Source organism: Sarcophilus harrisii, chromosome 2 (assembly GCF_902635505.1).
Source record: "Sarcophilus harrisii chromosome 2, mSarHar1.11, whole genome shotgun sequence".
NCBI classification, from domain to species: Eukaryota; Metazoa; Chordata; class Mammalia; order Dasyuromorphia; family Dasyuridae; genus Sarcophilus; species Sarcophilus harrisii.
The window spans coordinates 513,196,221-513,218,565 of NC_045427.1; the positions used below are offsets into that span (position 1 = coordinate 513,196,221).

Sequence of the window (22,345 nt, forward strand, 5' to 3'; positions counted from 1 at the left end):
ACACTTTTCAGTGTATTAAGCATCTCTTTAAGAATATAAATTACAAAGAAGATAGCAACCTACATTACTAGAAGGATTTTCTTCACCCAATACTAATCTCTATAAAGCAATCGTTATCATATTTAATAATCATAGCAATAGCATATTTATTAAAGATCTACAATGTACCTGACACTATGGTAGGCACCAGGAATGTAAATATGATAGAAGGAACAATCCTTCCCCTCCTAGAAGTTTAGAATTTAACAGAGAGACAACAAAGAGATATATAGATATAGATATATACACAAAAACATACATGTGAATTACATATATATACTATATTAACAAATTATATGTGATACATATAATTATATAATGTAAACAAATTTCTCTGATAAATATGAAGTGAATAAATGCACAATAATTAAATATATGTAATGGGGATACAGGTCAATAAGGACTTAGACCTTACTTAGAACATCCACTATATGCTCTGTTAGTATTAATCTAGATGAAAGTAGACAAGATGTCTTTTTTTCTTGTTTGTACTCCTTGCACTTAGCAAAAAATCTGGCACATAATAATCACTTAATAAACAGTTATTGAATTGAATTGAGACTTAGTAGAATGGTGTGATGAAAGAGGCCTTCATTTCCCTGATTCAGAACATATGAATACCTCCTAACCAATTCCTTTTACTTATTGCAAGTGGTCTTAAAAACCTGTTAATGGGGCTGCTGATCCAAAACCAAATGTAACAGCCATAAAACTCTCAACAACAACAACAACAACAAAATCCCCAAAATGAAGATGTTATGGACCAGAACTCTGTACTTGAAACAAGGATTCTTACAAGGTACTAACTCAGTGGAAGTGGAAGAACTCTTTCTTCTCTAGTAGTTTTTGAGTGGAGAACAATTACTATGGGCTTTCCCATAGAACAAGGACTCAAATCCTCTCTGCATCCTTTTCAATCATTTTGGTTGTAAAAGTATCATGCTGTTATTTTTCCCATTTAAATTTTAAGTATTTTTTTCTAATTTTAGGTGAATGAGCAGCAGATATAGGGCAAACCAAATTATGGTTTTGTAAACTCTAAAAGATCAAAAAAGCTACCAGAAGTCTAGCCATTGAAGTCTGTAGCAGAATCAGCTGGTAGCCACAGCAGCTAAATCCAGTGAGAGGACAGTCCTGAAGAGAAATCAGCTTGACACAACAGTCAGGAATAAAGCAGCCCAGAACCTTACAAAAACTCTGCAAGAAAGCAATGTTAGTATTTATCACTTTATGTTTGAATCCACTTTCTCCAGAGGTCAGTGAGGTAGAAACAAGTGGATTCATGGCTTTGGAGAGTTAGATTTATTTGTTTTAATTTATAATTTTGCTCTATCTTCTCGGATTTGTCATTGTTTAGTAGTTTTCAGTTCCATTCAACTCTTCAAGAAACCTTTTAGGTTTTTCTTATTAGAGATATTGAAGTGATCTGCTATTTCCTTCTCTAGCTCATTTTATATATGAGGAAACTGAGGCAAATGGGATTTGTAATATTCTCTCTAAAATATAATGTTCTCTGTTGCAGTTTTCTTGGGGTCTCTGGAGGCAGCCTTCATTTCAGTTCAATAATCACCACAAGTGCAGCCAGGGGTTAAAGTCCAAATCCTTTATTATCTCTTTCAAAATCTTGTCTCCTTCACTTGGGGCTCAGCTAGTTTTCTAAAGACCTTCTGGAGCTTGGTTTCAGTGAAGGGAGAAGGGAAGGATGAGAGCCTGCCACCAAGGTGATGTGAGATGAGATGAATCTGTCTGAGTCCAAGGGCTTGTGCTCCAGCCTTCAGCCTCCAGCCTTCTGTCCACTTGTCTCTGAATCTCTGAATCTCCCTGGCTGAGGTTTCTAGCTTACAAGCTCCACACTGAGTACAAACCAATCATTATATCACTAGGAAACCATTATTTGTTACAGGATTAAATCAGTGCTAAACTAGATTTAACAACTGTCTCCTCAATTCCACTTAGTACCTTGTTTTAAGTTCTGGCCCATAACTTCTCCTTGTAGGATTAAGTCAATCATATTGAACCATGCTAAATTAGATAACTATTGTCTCTATCAATTCCACTGACTTAATACCTTGTAAGAATCCTTTGTTCCAACTTCAGAGTTCTGGCCCATAACAGGGATTGAGTGACTTGATAGGAGTCATGCAGATAATAAGCGTCTGGAGCCAGATTTCATAGCAGGAAGATGAGTCTTCCTGGTCCAAGGCTCTGTACTCTATCCATTCTACCACCTATCTGCCCCTTGCAAGCATTAGGCTTCCAATACTTGAAGACGGAACAGATTCATTAAAGTAATTTTAAATCATATGAGAATGATTTCCAACAAGCAAAGCAGATTGAGGAATGGTTAGACAAATAGAAGGGAAAATAAGGAGTTATACCACAAAAACCCAGAGAAAAAAGACTATCCTGGAAAAGAGGGTGGTCAATAGTGTGATGGGCAACAGATAGGTTGAGAAAAATGAGGACTGGGGAAAAAAGACCACCAGATTAAGGAATCACAGGTAACATTGGAGAGAGAAGTTTTAGGTAAATTGAGGTAAAAAAAATATTTCAAGGGATGCAGAGTGAATGAAAGAGGCAGTAGAGGCAGAGAAAGATACATTAATTTTTTTCTAGATGTTTGGCTAAGTAGGAAAGATAAATGAAAATGATTTGATGAGCAGAAAATAAAAGATTTTTGCTTGATTTGTATGTTTTTGTTTTGTTTTGTTTTTCTTAAGATAAAGGAATACTTGGACATATATTTTAAATAATAGGGAATCAACAATGACATGAACCAAATCAGTTCCAATAGTCCTCAAACTACGGGCCAGATCTGGCAGCTGAGGACGATTATCCCCCTCATTCAGGGCTATGAAGTTTCTTTATTTAAAGGCCCACAAAACAAAGTTTTTGTTTTTACTATATTCCAGCCCTCCAACAGTCTGAGGGACAGTGAACTGGCCCGCTATTTAAAAAGTTTGAGGACTGAGTGAGTGCAGTAATGAACTGAACCAGCTACACCCAGAACTCTGGAAGATAACTATGAACATCTACATAGAATTCCCAATCCCTCTATTTTTGTCTCCCTGCATTTTTGATTTCCTTCACAGTAATTGCACACTATTTCAAAGTCTGATTCTTTTTGTACAGCAAGTAACTGTATGGACATGTATACATATACTGTATTTAACTTTTACTTTAACATATTTAACGTGCATTGGTAAACCTGCCATCTGGGGGAGGGGGTGGGAGGAAGGAGGGGAAAAGTTGCAACAAAAGGTTTTGCAGTTGTCAATGCTGAAAAATTACCCATGCATATAACTTGTAAATAAAAAGCTATAATTAAAAAGTCAAAAAAATTAAATAATAGGGAAGGAAACAATGATTAAAAAAATAACTAAAGATTAGAAACAGAGGGGACAGTTGAGGTTACAATCTCTTGAAGAAAAAGGGACTAGGACCAAGAACACATGTAGAAAGATTTACTATGGAGAGTTAATGTTTCATCTAGGAAAAAGAGCAGAGATCATGACATGAAATCAATAGGTTTCAGGATGAATAAGAGAAAAGAAGGATTTCTCAGTTAACAGCTTCAAATTTAATAAAATTAGAGACAAAGCCCTCACCCTTTAACATGACATTTGTACAATTAGCTTGCTGCACAAGAAAAATCAGATCAAAAAGGAAGAAATATGAGAAAGAAAATAAAATTCAGGCAAACAACAACAAAAGAAGTAAAAATGCTATGTTATGATCCACACTCAGTTTCCACAGTCCTCTCTCTGGGTATAGCTGGCTCTCTTCAACACAAGATCATTGGAACTGGCCTAAATCATCTCATTGTTGAGTAGAGCCACGTTCATCAAAATTGATCATTGTATAATCTTGTTATTGCCGTGTACAATGATCTCCTGCTTCTACTCATTTCACTTAGCATCAGTTCATCTAAGTCTCTCCAGGCCTCTCTTAAATCACCCTGCTGATTGTTTCTTATAGATAATATTCCATAACATTCATATATCATAACTTATTCAGCCATTCTCCATGACAGTTTCCAGTTTCTTGCCACCACAAAAAGGGCTGCCACAAACATTTTTGCACATGTGGGTCCCTTTCCCTTCTTCAATATCCCTTTGAGATATAAGCCCAATAGAAACACTGCTGGGTCAAAGGGTATGCACAATTTGATAACTTTTTGAGCACAGTTCCAAATTGCTCTCCAGAATGGTTTGATCAGTTCACAATCTCACCAACAATGTATCAGTGTCCCAGTTTTCCCACATCTCCTCAAACATTCATCATTATCTTTTCCTGTCATCTTAGTCAATCCAAGAGGTATATAGTGGTACCTCAGAGTTGTCTTAATTTGCATTTCTCTGATCAATAGTGATTTAGAGCACTTTTTCATATGACTAGAGATGGTTTCAATTTCTTCATCTGAAAATTCTCTGTTCATATTCTTGACCATTTATCAATTGGAGAATGGCTTGACATCTTATAAATTTGAGTCAGTTTTCTCTGTATTTTAGAAATGAGACCTTTATCAGAACCCTTGAATGTAAAACTGTTTTCCCAATTTTAAATTTGAATCTAACTAATCTAAATGATAGTTTAAAAAAATCTTTCTTTCAAAAATGACATCACAGGAACATAAGGAGCTGAAAGAACTTCAGAAATCCTGAGGAAACTGAGGTAGGGAAAATTAAGTTAATTTGGAATATGAATTTCTGATTTATGGGCTAGTGCTTTTTTCATTTTATCTCAGGGACATCTAATTCACAGGCAAGTCACAACATCACTCTGATTGCTCTCCTGATGTCACTGGTCTCTTGCAAAATGAAGGACTGACAGCAATGGGGAAAACTACACGGGAAGAATGCTCTGTCATTAAATAAGATCACTACTTGAGCAGCTAGGTGGAGCAGTAGATAGATGCCAGAGTCAGTATGACCTGAATTCAAATTCAGCCTCAGATACTTGCTACCTTTGTGACCTTGAACCCTAAGCTCTATTTGCCTCATTTGTTAACTTAGTTAACTCAGTTTAACTTAACTCAGTTTCCTCATTTGTAAAATGGGTTAGAGAAGGAAATGCCAAACTATTCTGGTGTTTCCGCCCAAAAACAAATCCCAGGTGCAGTCATAAAGAGTCAGACAGAACTTAAATAACTGAATAACAAGATCACTACTAGTTATTTTTGTTTGGGTATTTCTTTTTCCTTTTAGGGGGAGGATTTGATTTTATTGTCATAGGGAATTAAGAAACCTCCTTTACTAAAGCAAGTTGACACATGTTCTCTCACTTTAAAAGTTATCTGGAGCACTAGAAAGTTAAGTTACTTGCAAGATTACTCCCCTGATATGTGTTAGAGAGAAGACTTGAAGCCTGACTTTTCAGACTCAGAACCCCTCTCTCTTTATATAAGACCATTCTCCTCAACATAACTAGTTGCTCTTTTGATATTAGGGAGTATTTGATTTGAGGGTGTAGGGGGTGGAATATGTTCAGAAATGTTCAAACAAAAGGTATCAATGAATTTTTTTTTAAGATGAGTCCTCAAAGTAGCCAAGACAGGTAACGGTTATAATTCTCAGTATCTGTAGAGTTAACAATCTCAGCCCTTTTACTTACATATGCAAGTGGGATAACTATGAATATCTCATGAAACATTTAGATTGACAGTCCCCATAAGCTTTCCATTCAACTTTTAACTCTATAGTACTGAACAGTATCAAGTAAGCCAAGTAAATCCAAAGGCTGTCACCTAGCAGAATGTCATAGCTAGCTTATGATCACTGACACTCAATTGTAAGATATTTAATAGCACAAGAAAGTATCTTGTGGGAAGCTAGATAGGAACTCACTATATCAGATGAAAAGAAATAAGAATGAAAGAAATACAAAATAAATAATAGCCTAATCGTCAGCATTCAGATTCTCAGGAACTCCCTTTTGAGAAAATAAAAACAAATCGACTAAGATAAAAAAGCTGGACCATGAATCCTTACCAACAAGTGCAGAATTTCAACAAGAAGAGATTCAAGTCAATAAATTAAGAATCTTTTATGTGCAAGGCACTGTGATAGATATTGGAAGTGAAAAGACAAAAAGAAATCATTATTATCTTTAGTGTCCCACATTTTTCAAAGAGCTTTAAGCTTTGTAAAATGCCTTCCATATTATCTCATTTGGTCCTCACTCAACTCTTGAAAATATACAGAAGTAAAAGAAACTGGGATACTGGTATTCAATAAACTCAAAGAAAATAGCTTCCTAAGGTAAGGACTCACCATTCGACAAAAACTACTGGGAAAACTGGACATCAATCTGATGGAAATTAGGTTTAGTCAAGACAACTAGGTGGTCCATGGGTAGAGTACCGGCTCTGGCATCAAGAGAACCTGAAGTTCAAATCCAGCCTCAGACACTCACTAGCTGTGTGATTTTGGGCAAGCCACTTAACTCCTATTTACCTCCCAAAAAAATTCCATTTAAGCCAAAACCTTGCAACACATAACATAAGTTCCAAAAGTAGATATATATATATATATATATATATTGTGTGTGTGTGTGTGTGTGTGTGTGTGTGTTATAAAGAAATTAAGGAATTAAGAAGATACTACTTTTTAGATCTAGGGAAGAATTTGTGATCAAATGAAAGATACGATCCTAATAGATGAATGCGGAGTTTTAATTACATAAAATTAAAATGTTTATTTTGCTTTTACAATCACCTCTGCAATATAGATGCTATTATTACTTCTTTACACATAAGTACATTGAGATTCACCTAGAGCGACTTTGCCCAGGATCACTTAGTTAAGTGTCTAAAATGGAATTTAAACTCACATTCTCCTGACTCCAAATCCAACATGACATTAAATACATCAAAAACAGACCCTTCTCTGTAGAGAACTTGTGACCTGAGGGAAGAAAGATAAGGACTTTTTTGGTTTCTGCATGGTTTCCCCCAATTTGAAACTGGAGACATTCTAAAAGTGGTATTTTTGTTTTTTAAGGAGACACATTTGAGCTAAAAAAAAAAAAAAAAGTTAAATGTTTTAGAAAGAAATTAAGCAATAGGAGATTCAAACCCTATTTGGAAGTATAAAGGTTGGTTTAAAAAAATGACGTTTTCTGATGCCCCAGAGTACTAGCAAAAGCTAAAAATAGTACATGGATGTCTTGAATCTTTTCCAGAAGGTTCATTTATATCCATTTATGAAGAAAAAATTCAAAAAACTGTAAATTGAAACTATTTTATAAGACTGAAATGAGAGTGCTACTCTCTTGTCCTTGATTGGACACTAAATATGCAATATGAAAAGCTCAATTTTCTGTTCAGATGACTGTCATCTACCAACCAATCAATCAAAAAAGTTTGTATTAAGCACTTAATATAAGTTAGGCCCTGTGTTAAATGTTTTGTTATTGTTATTGTGGTTCAATTATTTCAGTCATGTTTGATTCTTCCTAACTCCTTTTGGGGGTATTTATTTAGAAAATCATTTTAAAAGATCATTTGGGGTTTTCTTAGCAAATATTGGAGTAGTTTGCCATTTCCTTCTATGTTCATCTTACAAATGAAGAACTGAGGCAAACAGAATTAAATGATTTGCCTGGGAGCACATAGCTAGTAAGGGTCTGAAGCTGGATTTAAAATCAGGAAGATGAATTTTCCTGACTCCAGGCCCAGCACTCTATCCTAGCTGCCATGTTAAATCCTAGGAGACGAAGATAGTTTAAAATATTTCCTGATCTCAGGGAGCTTCCATTCTAACACAGGAGGCAACATATGAAAGTATGTATAAGTAGTTGTTTATTGTTCAAAGAAGACCAATGATATCATAAGGTGATGTTCTGATTTATCTATGAACTGGATTTAAATGAGGCAAAGTTGTAAACCTCTCTCTTCCAAAGTTATCAAAGTCTAGTAGCAAGATAAGAGTTAAGATAATTGACAATGGCCTGGATGCAGGGGATCACCTTTTAGTGTCTTTAAGCTTTTAAGCTTTAAGCTTTCCACAGCATTTACTGTAGCCTTCATGGTCATTGCAACAAATTGTTCTCATCTTCCGTTTTTCTGGGGGAAGTCTTCATATATTTAGGGAAGGTATTCTCCTAATTCACTGCTAATTTGAAGCTTATTGGTTATCCTTCCTCTATTACCTGTAGAGATAGTTTAAACAGAATGTGGCTGCTATGCATGATATGGAGCCACAGACGTATAAGGTATATAAATGGAAGTTAACTTTAGAAGAGAAGACTAGTTTCTGGGAAAACCAGGAAAGACCTCTTGAAGAAAAAAGCATTTGAGCAGAATCTTGAAAGAAGCCAGAGATTATAGGAGACAAGAGTGATGAGGGAGAACATTCCAGACATGAGGGGAAAGCCAGTGCAGAGGCCCAGAGAAAGGAGACGAAGCATCCTGTAATGGGAACAGCATTGTAAGCTATCACTGGGAACTGGGATTATGAGAAAAAAGGCTTCATATGAAAAATGGGACTAAAGTTGAGTTTTAAGGAAAACATAGAATGTAGATAAGTAGAAGGGAAGGAGAGAGAGATTCCAAGTTACAGAAATATGATGAGCTGATGTTTAGAGGAAGGAATGAACATTAAACAGTGCTCGGAGGGAAACAAAGTATGAGACTGGAAAGGTGGGAAGGAGAGAGACTGTGAAGAGCTTTAAATGCCCAACAGAAGCTTTTTTATGATTCTAAATATAATAGGGGACTGCTGAAATTCATTGAATAGAGAATAATAGGTCAGATCTGTTTTAGGAAAATCACTTTGGCAATTATGTAAAGGATGGATTGGAGTAGAAAAAAGTTAAGACAAGGTGATCATTTAGAAAACCATTGTAATAATCCAGGTGAGAGTGATGAGGACTGAAGTAAGGTGGTGGTTATATGAATAGAAATATTAAATGAAAGATATATAGACTTTTTAATTATTTTGTGATTTTTAAATTATGTCTGACTCTTCATGTCCCCTTTTGAGGTTTTCTTGGCAAAGATACTGAAGTTATTTCAATTTCCTTCTCCAACTCTTTTTACAGATGAGAAAACTGAGGCAAATAGGATTAAGTGATCTTCCTAGGATCACAGAGCTAGTGTCTCAGGCCAGATTTGAACTCAGGAAGATTAGCCTTACTGACTCCAGGCCTGGTACTCTATCTACTTTGCCATCTAGCTGTCCAGGATATAGATACAGATATTATATATTTCCACTATGTATCTGTTGTCTGATTTTATTGAACTCCCCAAAATAATGTCCTTCCAGCTTTAGCTCATCATCTTTAATACTACCTTCATACTGCTAATTCAGACCTTGACTGATACTACTTTCCTCAGTCTCTTTTCCCTCTGATTAGAAAGCTAGAGAAGAAAGCAACAAATTCCTCCTAATGCTTTTCTTTCTGGAGGGCATATACTGAACTTTGGGGATCACTCCAATTTGTATTTGCTGTCCTTACTGGTTTTTTCAACTCCATGCAATAAGATGCTTCTGTGCTGGATATAACTTGGTGTGCTCCCACATCTTCTTGTTTTTTGGGGTGTATTGTCTCCTCCCTTTATATTATAAACTCCTTGAAGCCAGAGACTTCCTTTTTATTGATTGTATTCCCAGTGCTTAGCATAGTGCTTAGCGTGTAGCAGGTGCTTAATAAATGTTTAACTAATTTGATTATATATTTTGTAAAAATAGATATGACAAGACTTGACATTTAACTCTTATTAGATACCAGACTCAGAGTATGATCAACCAATCAATAACTTATTGAGAACTATGCCTAATGACATAGGAGAGATGGATAAGACATGGTCCTTGCCCATAGTTTACAATCTAGTTAGAGCAAGTAGATGCACATACATGAAATTACCTGGGGGAGAAAATAGGATTATTCACAAACACTAGATAGATTTAAACAGATAGTAGATAGATATAGACATAAATATACATACATAGTGGTAAAACAAAGCATATATTAGAAAAAAAAAGAATTGTTCAGGAGAAGAGAATATTATTGAAGAAATGCATAACCAAGGAAAAATGATCCTACACAAAAATATGCTACACAACAAGTAAGAGATAATTGATATATGCCTAAAAGCTCCTTTAGCATCCAGCCAATCAAAAGAACTGTATCAGGATCCTCAACATCCTTGTGGCAGATTTATCAAAAGCCATGCACAAGGATGTCACAGGATTGGCAGGGATGAAGGAGTATAATTTACACTATGAGAGTAAATGTCCACATCATTGAGATCACAGATACACTGAAATGAAGGGGTATAACAAAACACTATTTATATCACAGACAATAAATACCAAAGGAATGAAAAGAGACAATTATCACACCCCAATTATGAGAAAAAGATTAACATAGAAAATGGGATTTAACCTGGTCTTTAAAATTTGCAGGATGTGGCTAAGTTGGAGGAAAGTAAAAAGAGATTTCAAGTTGTGGTAATAGAATAAGCAAAGGTTCCAAGATAGAAATAGGTTTTGTGTATAAAGAGATGATAGTAAGATAGCCTGGCTAAATTAGCAGATTTATGTTATAGAGAAATGGAAAATAAAGCAAAGTGGATAGGGTGGAAACAGATTATGCATGACCTTAAAAATCAAGAAAGCTTACATTTCATGAAACATTTAAGGAATTTTAAGATTAGAGATAGATTAAATCTTAGGAGTCAACTCATCCAACTCATTAAGAATCATGAGCAGGGAAGTAACATGATAAAAACAATATTTAAAGAAGATTAGCCTGGCACTGGTATACAATATGTCTTGAATACAGAAATGATTACTGAAACTGAGATAGCTTAAAAGCTGCATTTCTTGTTAATAATCTATTTGACGGGAATAAAAAAGTTAACCCTTTTTGTTGTTAATATATGAGTTCCCTACAGCAAAGTTTCTTAAAACTTTGGTTCGTGACCTCATATAGGAGCATATAACTGAACTTAGGGGTCCTGAAAAACTTGACAACAATAAAAGGTATCAAATATTCTACCAAGATTTAATTTTTTAATGTAAAAATAAATAAGCATACCCATCTCATTAGTATGCAAATTTTCTTTCATCTTTAATGCATGGAAAAAATTACATGTATACCAAAGAATTGTTTGAAAATAAATTTCCTCATGATTTATTATCAGTAAATGTTTGTATTTTATATACCTATTTTATTTACTTATTGCCCAGGGGGTCATATACAAATTTCTCAGGAAAAAAGGGATCATGAGTGGGAAAAGTTTAAGAAATCTTACCCTACAATTTAGGCATCTCACCTTTTTTCTGTTCTGACAAGATCCCACATAAAATCTGAAACCAGTAACTGGGTTTGGCTATGAAATCATAGCCTAGGTCCCACCGTTTCAGCTGTCATTCCCTGGTGAATTGTCTAGAAGGCCTGGAAAAAATGCACAAATGTAGCAGAGAAATAGAATTAAAGATTCATTCTGTCAAGTAGGTATATAACTATAGAATTAGTCTTGGTATCCCAGGTTCAAAAATCATACACAGTTTAGTAATTATTGGAAGCATAATTCCATATTGCTTTCAGCAGTCACTAGTTTATTTCAAAGAGCAGAATGAGATATCATACTCCAGACATAATTGATATCAGAATTTGTTTTGTTCATGTTTATTATGAGTTTTTTGTTTCTTTTCTTCTCACTTGGGTAAAGGGATGGAGGTCAGAGGAAAAGAAAATAAATATTTGTTCATTGGAAAAAAGTAGGTACATAGCAATATGGATCACAACATAGCATTTTCATTTTTTTGGTGTCATTTGTTTGTTTTTTGTTTTCTTTCTCATATTTTTTCTCCTTTTTGATCTGATTTTTTTTATGCAGCATGATAAATGTAGAAATGTATATAGAAAAATCATACAAGTTTAACATATATTGAATTACTGGCTAGGGAAGAGGTGAGAGAAACAGGGAGAAAAATTTGGAATACAAGATTTTGCAAGGGTGAATGTTGAAAACTATCCTTGCATATATTTTGAAAATAAAAAACTGTTTTTAAATTTTTAAAGTGGAAAAAATAGGCTAGAAAAATGAGCAAACAACAACAGCATAAAGAACCTAATATAAAAAAAAAAAACTACCAGGGAGGCAGAGAAGATCAAAACATAACCAAAGAAGACAACAATGTGAAAACAGCTACAAACAAAACCTCAAAGAAAACAATGCAAATTGGACATTAGCCCAACAAAAATGCCTGGAAGACTTAAAGAAACAGATTAACATAATAGAGAGAAAATTAGGAAAAGAAATTAGAATGATGCAAGAAAATTATGAAAAGTTTTGTAAACAGCACAAAAATTTGCTGAAAAAAAGAACTCCTTTAAAAGTAAAATTGGTCAAGTGGAAAAGAAGGCATCAAAATTCATTTAAAAAGAATTTCTTAAAAATTTATAATTGGTCAAGTGAAAGCTAATGACTCTATGACACATCAAAAAACAATCAAAGTGGGGGAAAAAAAAGAAAATGTGAAATATCTCAGTGGAAAACAACTGGCCTAAAAAATAGAGCGAGGAGGGTTAGCTAGGTGGCACAGTGGAAAGAGCACCAGCCCTGAACTCAGGAGGACCTGAGTGCAAATTTGACCTCAGACACTTAATTCTTCCTAGCTGGGTGACCATGGACAAGTCACTTAGCCCCAAATGCCTCAGAACAAAATAAATAAATAGACAGATAAATCTTGAAGAGAAGTAATTTAAGAATTATTGAACTATCTAAAAGGCATGATCAAAAAAGAGGCTAAATCATATTTCAAGAAATTATAAAGTAAAAGTGTCTCAATATCCTGGAATCATAGGATAAAATGGAAAGTGATAAAATCTATTGATCACTTCCTGAAAAAGATCCCAAAATGAAAATATTGAGGAATATTATAATCAAATTTTAGCATTTCTAAATCAAAAAGAAAATTTTCATGCAGCCAGAAAGAAAATATTCAAATATCACAGAGCCACAGACAGTATTGAACAAAATTTAAGCATTTCCATGTTAAAGAAGCAAAAGGCTTGTAATATGATATTCCAGAAAACAAAGATCTAAAATTACAACCAAGAATAACATCTTCAGTAAAAATGAGTATAATCCATCAGGATGAAGGGAGAGAGGGAGGTTTGAAGATCTTGACACTAAAGCTGAATATTAGCTACTAGAGCTGAATTTTTTTTAATTGCCATTAAAGCACGCAACTCAACTGAAACATTAAAAGGTAAACATGAAAGAAAAACCATAAAAGACTAATTAAAGTTTATATTTATATTCCTATAGGGGGAAAATTATACACATAACTCCTAAGAACTTTATCATCATTAGTGCAGTTAGAAAGAGCCTACACAGAGAAAAAGTAATATCAAAAAAATTTTACACATTTCCCTGATAAGGATCTTTTTTAAAAATTTATTTAAAACTTAAATACAAAATAGAAAAAAAAAGAAAAATATTTCCATGTGCACAGTAGAACATGAGAGGATTCAAAATATAATACAATACATTTCCATTTCAAGAAAGCATACATAATAAATACTATACGTTGTGATTAGAGCTGTCCATCTTTTCTTTACTTCCTTGTAGGTTTTCTTTTATTTTCTGCCATGTACTTTTTATTTTAGTCTTTTTTCCCTTTCCTTCCTTCCACCTCCCCCAAAAAGGCCACAATTAAGCACAGATATTTCCTCTTTAATTGGAAGGTTTTGAATCTCGCTATAATGTTTCTGTAGGTTTTCCTCACAGAATTTCTTTCAGGTGGGGATTGATGAATTTTTTCCATTTCTACTTTTTCCTTTTACTCTAACACTTCAGGATAACTTTCTTTCATTATTTCTTGTATTATTGTATTGATTTTTTTATCATTATTATATTTATTAGATAGTCCTATTATTCCTGTGTTTTCTCTTCTTGATCTATTCTCCACATCTGTTATTTTTCTTATGGGATGCCACATATTCTTTTCCATTTTTTTATTCTTATTATTTTATTATTTCTTGGTTTCTCATAACTTTTCTGGCTGCCCTTGATCAATTTTAGTTTTCAAGGAGTAATTTTCTTTCTTGAGAGTTTTAATTGCTGATTTTCTTTCCATAATCTTCTTATTTTTCTTGGATTCTTCTTCTTCTTTTTTTTTTTTTAAGTTTTTCCTCAATCTCTCTCATTTGATTTTTAAAGTATTTTTTGAGTTCTTCTATAAATTGTTTTTGGGCAGATAACCACTTAATGTTATTCTTAACAGTAGGAGAGACTTTTTTTTTTCCTTTTGTGTCTTCCTATGAAGATAAACCCTAGTCTTCTCTATTCCCAGAGTAACTTTCTTCTTTGCCTGCTCATTTTTTTTAACTTGTATCAGATTGTTAATAAAATTACCTCTAATCCTGAGGGTATGGGGGATGGTATCTCTAGCCTCAGATTCTCCTTCAGTTCTCCTCTTTGACCTGGATCCTGAAATCAAGAATTCCATCTTCCTGTAAGTGTCAATAGTCAGCAACATTTCTGCCCCATTGCTTCTGTCCTGACTAGACATGTGCCGGTTTCTTCTTACCAAGGGCTAAAAATCTCATCATGGGCTTGGCATTTCTTATCAGCAAAGGTTCCCTCAATCTTCCCCAACTTTGATTCCTGTCTCCTTATATATAATCTCTGGAAGTGAAAATTCCTGTGGCTGGAGCCAAGCAACCTCCAGACCCAGTTAGCCCAGAGCTTGTTGCTTACTGTTTCAATGGAACTAGCTTGGAGGTGTTTACACTTCACAGGTCTAAACTTCCATCCTGGTACCTTTCTTTAAATCTTCTCCAATTGTCCCAAGAGGACCACAGTTCTGTCCAACTCATTTGTTTTCACCTCTATATTCACCCTTATGAGTAATTTTCTCTTGTTTGGGTTTGACAATTTGGAGCTATGCACGGGCTATAAAACCTTGCATATCCTTTGATACAGAAATACCACTACTAGGTATGTATCTGAAAGGCCATCAAGGAAAAAGGGAAAGGACCTATATCAATAGAATATTTATAACTACTCTTTTTTTAGTGGCAACAAATTGGAAATTGAGGAGAAATGGTAGAACAAATGGTAGTATATACTATTGTGCTATAACAAATAATTAGTGTGGTTTCAGAAAAAATGCAAGATCTATATGAATTAATACAAAGTGAAGTGATCACTTCAAGAGATCATTTTACACAGTAACAATAATCTTGTAAAAGTGATTAAGTGTGAAAGGATTGAACTACTATGATCAATACAATAAAGACAATTCCAAGAGAATCATGATGAAAAATGCTATCTGCCTCCAGAAAGAGAACTCACAAACTCTAGATGCAAATTAAAGTGTTGTATTTTTATTTTCTTTATTTTTCTCATTTTGATGACTAATACAGAAATAGATTTTGCATATATAATTGATAGCATATTGTTTGCCTTCTCAAGGGGAAAGGGAAAGGCTAAAGAAAGAGAGAAGACTTGGAATTCAAAATGTTTTTTTAAAGAATGTTAATAAAGACTTTTTGTTAAAATAGCCCTGCTGACTCTAGCTTCCTTAGGTAATTTCCAAGAAGACAATTGTCTCCAGTATAAGTCAGGTTAAAATATAAGTCTCTAGAGAAGAATAAAATGATCCAATTGGACCAAAAATGGAGCCTCACCATTTTGGAAGGTGTTGTAATTCTAAATTTTTTTGCAAGGGCAGCACCTCAGGGAATTTCTCAATGTGCAACCAGCTAGCTACTTTCCATTTCTTTCAGATTCAACAAAAAACATTTCATATAAACTAAACAACAATGTTCCTATACTTGTCATCTATCATTGGCTTCTCTATCTCACTTCAGTATTTTTATCTTGGCATTGAGATGGCATAATGGATAGAGTGCTGAGCATGGGATCAAAAGCACCCTAATTCAAATCCAGCCTCATAACTAATTAGCCATGTCATCTTGGGAAAATTATTAAACTTCTGTTACCTCAATTTTCTCCAACTACAAAAGGGAGATAATAATAGTACCTATTTCCCAGGATTGATGTGAGGATCAAATGAAATATTTATAGTTCTTAGCACACTGCCTGGCACAAAGTAGGTACTGTATAAAATGTTATCTATTATTATTATTAGTGTTACTACTATGGCACTTAGCACATTCTATATTTTATGAGATTTGCTTATGTTTTTAATTGGCAAAGAAAGGCAACATGACATAATAGATAGACAGCTGGCCTCATAGTCAGGAGACCAGGGTTCAGGACTTATTCTTAACACATAGGATCATAGATCTAGAGCAAAAGAGTTCTTAACTCTTTAGCAGTGTGATTAAATTTGTAGACTCTTTTCCAGAATGTTTTTAAATGCATAAAATATGTATAATTACAAAGGAAGTCGATTATATTGAAGTAAAGATGCATTTTCCCCCATCAATCCCATAGATTTCTTGAATTTCATCCATGGAATCCTTGGGGATCTGAAGATTTCAGGTTAAGAGAACCCTGTTCTAGAATTAGGAAGGGCCTCATAGACTATTTAATCCAAACTCACTAATTTTACAGATGAGAAAACTAAGTGTCATACTGGCTATATACTCAACAAGTCACTTAACCTTTCAAGGATCCAGCCAGCTCTCTGTGAACATAAGTTGGAGATTGGATACCAACCTCCATTCAAAGAGGGAGTTTCCTCCCTGGGAGTTCCCACAACAATAAAGTCATGATTCATATTTCGATCCCTTCTTCCCATATACTAGATTGAAAATCCTAGAGAATCCCACCTGAGCTATGGCAAAAAGGATCTAACTAAAATCCCATAAGCTTCAGCTAAAGATAGAGACCACAGATCCCTGTGCACAAAGACTTGTCCAAAACAAAACAAAACAAAAATCCCCAAACTAGACTTTCTTCCTCTAACGTATGCCTGTTGCCTGAGGATTTGGTTAGCAAAGAAAAGAGATGCTTCCTAACAGTAGATCAGTCACTATGTAATGAACTTATGCCACTTGGAATCTTGTCATATAAGTTATTACTTAGACAATGCAACTTTTCTCATTACAGTTCTAATATGAAGTGGATTAAATAAGAAATTAAATAGGAGTTTGGGGGAGTTTTGTGGAAGCCACAGAATACACAGAGAAAGCTTATAAACTCAGAAAAACATAAAATATATGTATAGTATTTTTTATTTCTTTTTCATACAGTTTTGTTACTTAATATTGACCTACAGATAGCCTATGACAAAAATACTTAACCCAAATTTTACAACAAGGTACTGTAAACACCCCATAAAATAAAAAGAAAAAATTCAGATTTTTTTTCTAGTATGAAGAGAGGGCCAAAAAATTTTAAGTGGATTTTCCAGATTGTGGGAGTGCTGTCCCCATAAATTCTATGATGTGAAAAGGATGACTGTGGATCTTGTTCCCCCTTCCACAGTATTGGTAATAAAGCAACAGAAAGGATGATCAAATCGTAATTTTTAAACCATCAATAGCATTAGTTTAACATTGCTAATGGAGAAAAAACAATGAAATCTTCATCCAGTGGAGACTAGATACAACAGAATAAAGAAACAATTATGTTCATGGTGAAACTTTCATTATAAATAAAACCAAAAGGAATAAAGGAGTTACAGCTAAGAATCAGAACAAATGGTTCACAGATTCTCCTGAAGTGAATAAAGAAATTGACAGAGATGGTATCATTCTACTTTCAAGGGCAAGAAGAAGCATGGGAAGAAGGGCCTAAACAGGTTGACAGAAACTTCTGTCAAAGAGGAGTATCAGTCTCTAATAAAAAAGACAGCACTGCAGATAGGGATGGGCATTTGTGATATCTTTTTGTTCTTCTTATTCTTTCAATGTTATCCTTTTTAAAAAATTTTGGACAGTAAAACTATATTAGTGGGGGATCTTCAACCTCAATCTATCACAATTAGATAAATAGAACCACAAAATAAACAAGAAAGAAGTTAAGGAGGTGAAGAAAATTTTAGAAAACTTAAGTATGATAGACTTTTGGAAAAAACTGAATGAAGACAGAAAGAAATATACTTTTTTTTCAGCAGCACATAGAACCTACACAAAAATTGATTATATATCACAAAAACCTCAAAATCAAATGCTAAAAGGCAGAAATAGTAAATGCATCTTTTTCAGATCATGATGTAATAAAATTACATGCAATAAATGGTTGGGGGAAAATAGACCAAAAATTAACTGGAAACTAAATAATCTAATCCTAAGGAATGAATTAATGAAACAACAAATCATAGGAACAATCGATAATTTCATCTAAGAGGATGACAATGATGAGACAACATATCAAAATGTATGGGATACAGCCAAAGCAGTTCTTAGGGGAAATTTTATATCTCTAAATCCTTAGTTGAATAAAATAGAGAAAGAGAAGATCAATGAATTGGGCATGCAATTAAAAAAAGCTAGAAAAAGAACAAATTAAAAATCTCCAATTAAATACCAAATTTGAAATTCTAAAAATAAAAATAAGAAAACTATTTAACTAATGTTTTTAATATTTTATTCCAAATTTCAGAAATAAAGCAAACATTTCCATACTTAGAATTCCATATCTATATTAGCAAGCATATCCATACATAGCAAATTGGAGGGGGAAAAAAGATGACTATATGGGGCAGCTAGGTAGTACAATGGATAGAGCACCAGTCCTGAAATCTGGAGAACCTGAGTTCAAATCTAGTCTAAGACACTTAACACTTCCTAGTTGTGTAACCCTGGGCAAGTCACTTAACCCCAATTGCCTCAGGGGGAAAAAAGACTATACATGAAACTACAAACCTATTATATACAACTTGCTGCTTTAAAAAAATATTTAATAAAGTTATCATGTAAATTTTTCCCTTTTATTCTTAGTTCCTTTGATATTCTTGACTTTTTGTTCTTTCAAATGAATTTTGTTATTTTTTTTCTAATTCAGTAAAAAAATGTTTTGTAATTTAATTGGGATGGCATTGAATACATAAATTAGGTAAAATTGTGCATTTCATTAAATTGACTCTGTCTACCCATGAACAATTACTATTTCTCCAATTATTTAAGTCTGATTTATTTCTATAGAAAGTTTTGGGATTTTTTTAAAAAATAATTTTGTTCATACAATTTCTGTTTATTATACTATCTAGAGTTATTTTAAATGGGGTATCTCTTTCTATCTCTTCCATAAGAAAATGCTGATGATTTGTGTAGATTTACTTTATATCTTGCTGCTTTGATAAAATTATTCATTGTTTCAACTAACTTTTTAATTGAGTCTTTGGAATTTTCCAATTACATCACTATATTATCTTCAAAAAAAGAGATAGTTTTGTTACTTCATTCCCTATTCTAATTGCTTCTATTTCTTTTTTTCACCTTCTTATTGCTATTACTAGGATTTCTTATATAATATCATGTAATATTGATGACAGTGAGCATTCTTGTTTCATACTTGATCTTACTGGGAAGACTTCTAGCTCATCCTCTTAACAAATAATATTACATGGGGTAACCTTTTTGACAGCCTTTTTTCTCCTAGTGTCTTTCATGTACTTTCCCTAGTACTTTCATGAATAGCATTTTGCTACTCCTACTTAGCAAAAATTGCATCACTCTATCTTACATTATAATCTAAAATTCTGACTTGAAATTAATTGCCCATCATTTGCTAACATATATGGTGAAATATGAAGTAAAGAAAATGAGTTAAGAACTTGACAAATTCTTCTAAAAAAAAACAAGCTATATTTTGGCATTTTGTGACTTTAGTTTGAAAGAGAGAATAGGGGAAATGGAAAAATACATTGGAAAATGTGGTTCATAATCTAGAAGAGAAAGAGAAAAAAAAGCCTATGGATTGCTAAATTTCATATCTAGCTATCATGAATGCTTTTTACATCTAGAAATTGGAATGAAATGATTCAATGGTTGAGCAGGAGAATCACCTCAGCTGGCACATGGCAGAGCAAGTGGAAAGTTGGTGGGCATTCTGTGAGAGAAACTGCATATAGACAGGATAATCACCAGAGTCTTGGTAACTCCCTCCTGCAGCCCCAGGTAAAAGAAAGAATGGTGATAATAAAATAGAAGATAACATTTTATCTTTTACAACATATCTGAATTATGGTTTTTCTATTCTCCCAAAGATGAGGAAGACTGCCTGATTGGAGGAGAGGGGAAGGAAAATGAATAGTCTAGTATACAGGTAATACCAACATTACCATGGAGGTTTTCCCTCCCCTAGCATGTTGAGGAGTTGGTGGGGTAGTACAGAATTAAATAATTCCCAAAATAGATCAGAATGATTATACTCCAAATTCTGGAAGTTCCTCAACAACCAGCTATAAAAGCACCTGATGAAGTTACCTAGAGCAGGGAGCACAGTATGACCTAACACAGTGGATATGAGGAATAGTAGTGTAGCAAGAATAAAGAGAAACAAATGGAAAACCCAGATGCTTCATGGGAACCTACAAAATATTTAAAGGAACTGAAAGAAGACTTCCAATACACTGGATAGTTCCTCCATGGAGGATTTAAGGAAAGCTATGGCAAGAAACATGAGAAAATTTTGTATGAATTGTTTCAAAATGAAAAACAATCGGGACAATAAAGAAAACACAAACATGGAATAGTACAAGGTTACTGAAAGGAAGCCAAATTCTGAGTCCTTGCAAAACTAATAATGGTGCCAGAGAACTGATAATGAAAAATACCTTTTTTCTCTTGGCAGAAGGCAGAAGTTTGTGTACAAGGCCATAATATTATACATATTGGTTTTTCTTAGCTACAAGGAAAGGATGAATGCTAGGATGTTGAGAAGAATACAGAAGTAATATTTTAAAAGCAAATTCATTCATTAAATTCTCCTTTTACAAAGAAAGAAAAATATGGACAAGAAACTTGGATGAAATAAATGAGCTGCAACATATAATTATTGAGGAAGTATTGACATTTGTTGAAGTCACAGGTCCATCAAAGTACCAAAAGTACCACCAAAGTACGAAAGGCTACATTGTGCATATTTTGTTTCACCTGCTGAATTGGATATTTCATCAGGACAATTATGATCATCTATGTATAAACCTAGCACACCTAGCACAATACTTCATATGCTGTAAATATCCTATAAATATCCAATAAACAAGGTATCCCAAAATCTTAGTCCAGTTTTTAAGTTTTAATAGCTAAAAATGTAATTAAACTTTTGTTGTCTAGCTATTCCTTCCTTCCAGCTCAGTTCCATTTGCACATTTGAAAAACATGCCATGGATGCTTTTTATTCAGACATTGCTAAATATATTCAACAACATAGTATGAGGCAAAGATTTATGGGGTTTTCCATTTTTCAAAGTTGACACCAGAGTATTAATTTAAATTTTAATTTAGTGCTTAAAATTTTAAGCTTTACTACCTTAAGTCACTAAGATTTTAAGGATACTTTGTATATGTTTGTTAGATGAATACATGCATGCGTGCATGAAAGAATGATGACCTGCTTGCCCATAGATTTTCTGGGAGAGTGAAAAATACATTTCTATCTATCATGCAGTGAATTTTTTCAAAAGGAGAGGACAACATAGATATTTAAATTTCAATGAACATTGCCCAGTTTTGATGCACGTAATATTGGACAAATCAATAAAACACTGACAATAAAACAGCAGATCTCTTTTGTGTATAAATGAAGCCTACCTAAAACACATATACACATATGTCAGAAACCTATCTGGTGAAGTTTAAACAACGACTGTACTGCTATGAAAGTATTCTGACTCCCAGATGAAATTTCATTGGCTCATTTGTAATAAATAAATAAAAGCACAGAGTGTTCAAGAAGTCAAAAAGTACATGTGGAGTATGCCTGGGAGTTAGTTACAATAATGCTCTGCTTTGTTATTCCTCAGATGGAATAATTTATTCTGCAAATATTCACTGAAAACCTACTCTATACAGGGCATTAAGCAACATGCATTATCTGCATTGTCAGGGAGAATTCCTGAACTGATGAGATCATCAGTCCATTGAATACTAGATTACTAAATCTAGGAAATGTCATAGATATAATTTACCTAAATTTGATCAAAGTATTTGATCAATTCTTTCATGTTCTTTTTGTGGAAAAGTTGGAGACATGTGGACTTGAGAATGATTAAATTAAACAGATTCTCATCGAATAATCAGCTGTCAAAAGAAGACTTTGATGTTGACTTTGAAAAGCATCTCCAATAAATATCTACAGGATTTTTGCCTGACCCTATTGTTGAACAATGGATAAAGATAAGATATGACTGGATAAAGCTACATA

The 22,345-nt window shown here is 33.7% G+C and overlaps 1 protein-coding gene across 2 annotated transcripts in view; it reads right to left on the reverse strand.

The window, feature by feature from the left end:
• The window catches only part of THSD4 (thrombospondin type 1 domain containing 4), an 850,332-nt gene that overhangs the window by 793,302 nt on the left and 34,685 nt on the right, over positions 1-22,345 (reverse strand). Inside the window, exon 1 of one of the 2 annotated variants that reach the window (XM_031955287.1) lies at positions 11,321-11,473. The exons of the other annotated variant lie outside the window; for it this stretch is intronic. The gene's annotated coding sequence lies outside the window, so the exon portion shown is untranslated. Of the gene's footprint in view, positions 1-11,320; positions 11,474-22,345 lie in introns of those variants that run through there. 2 annotated transcript variants of the gene reach the window in all.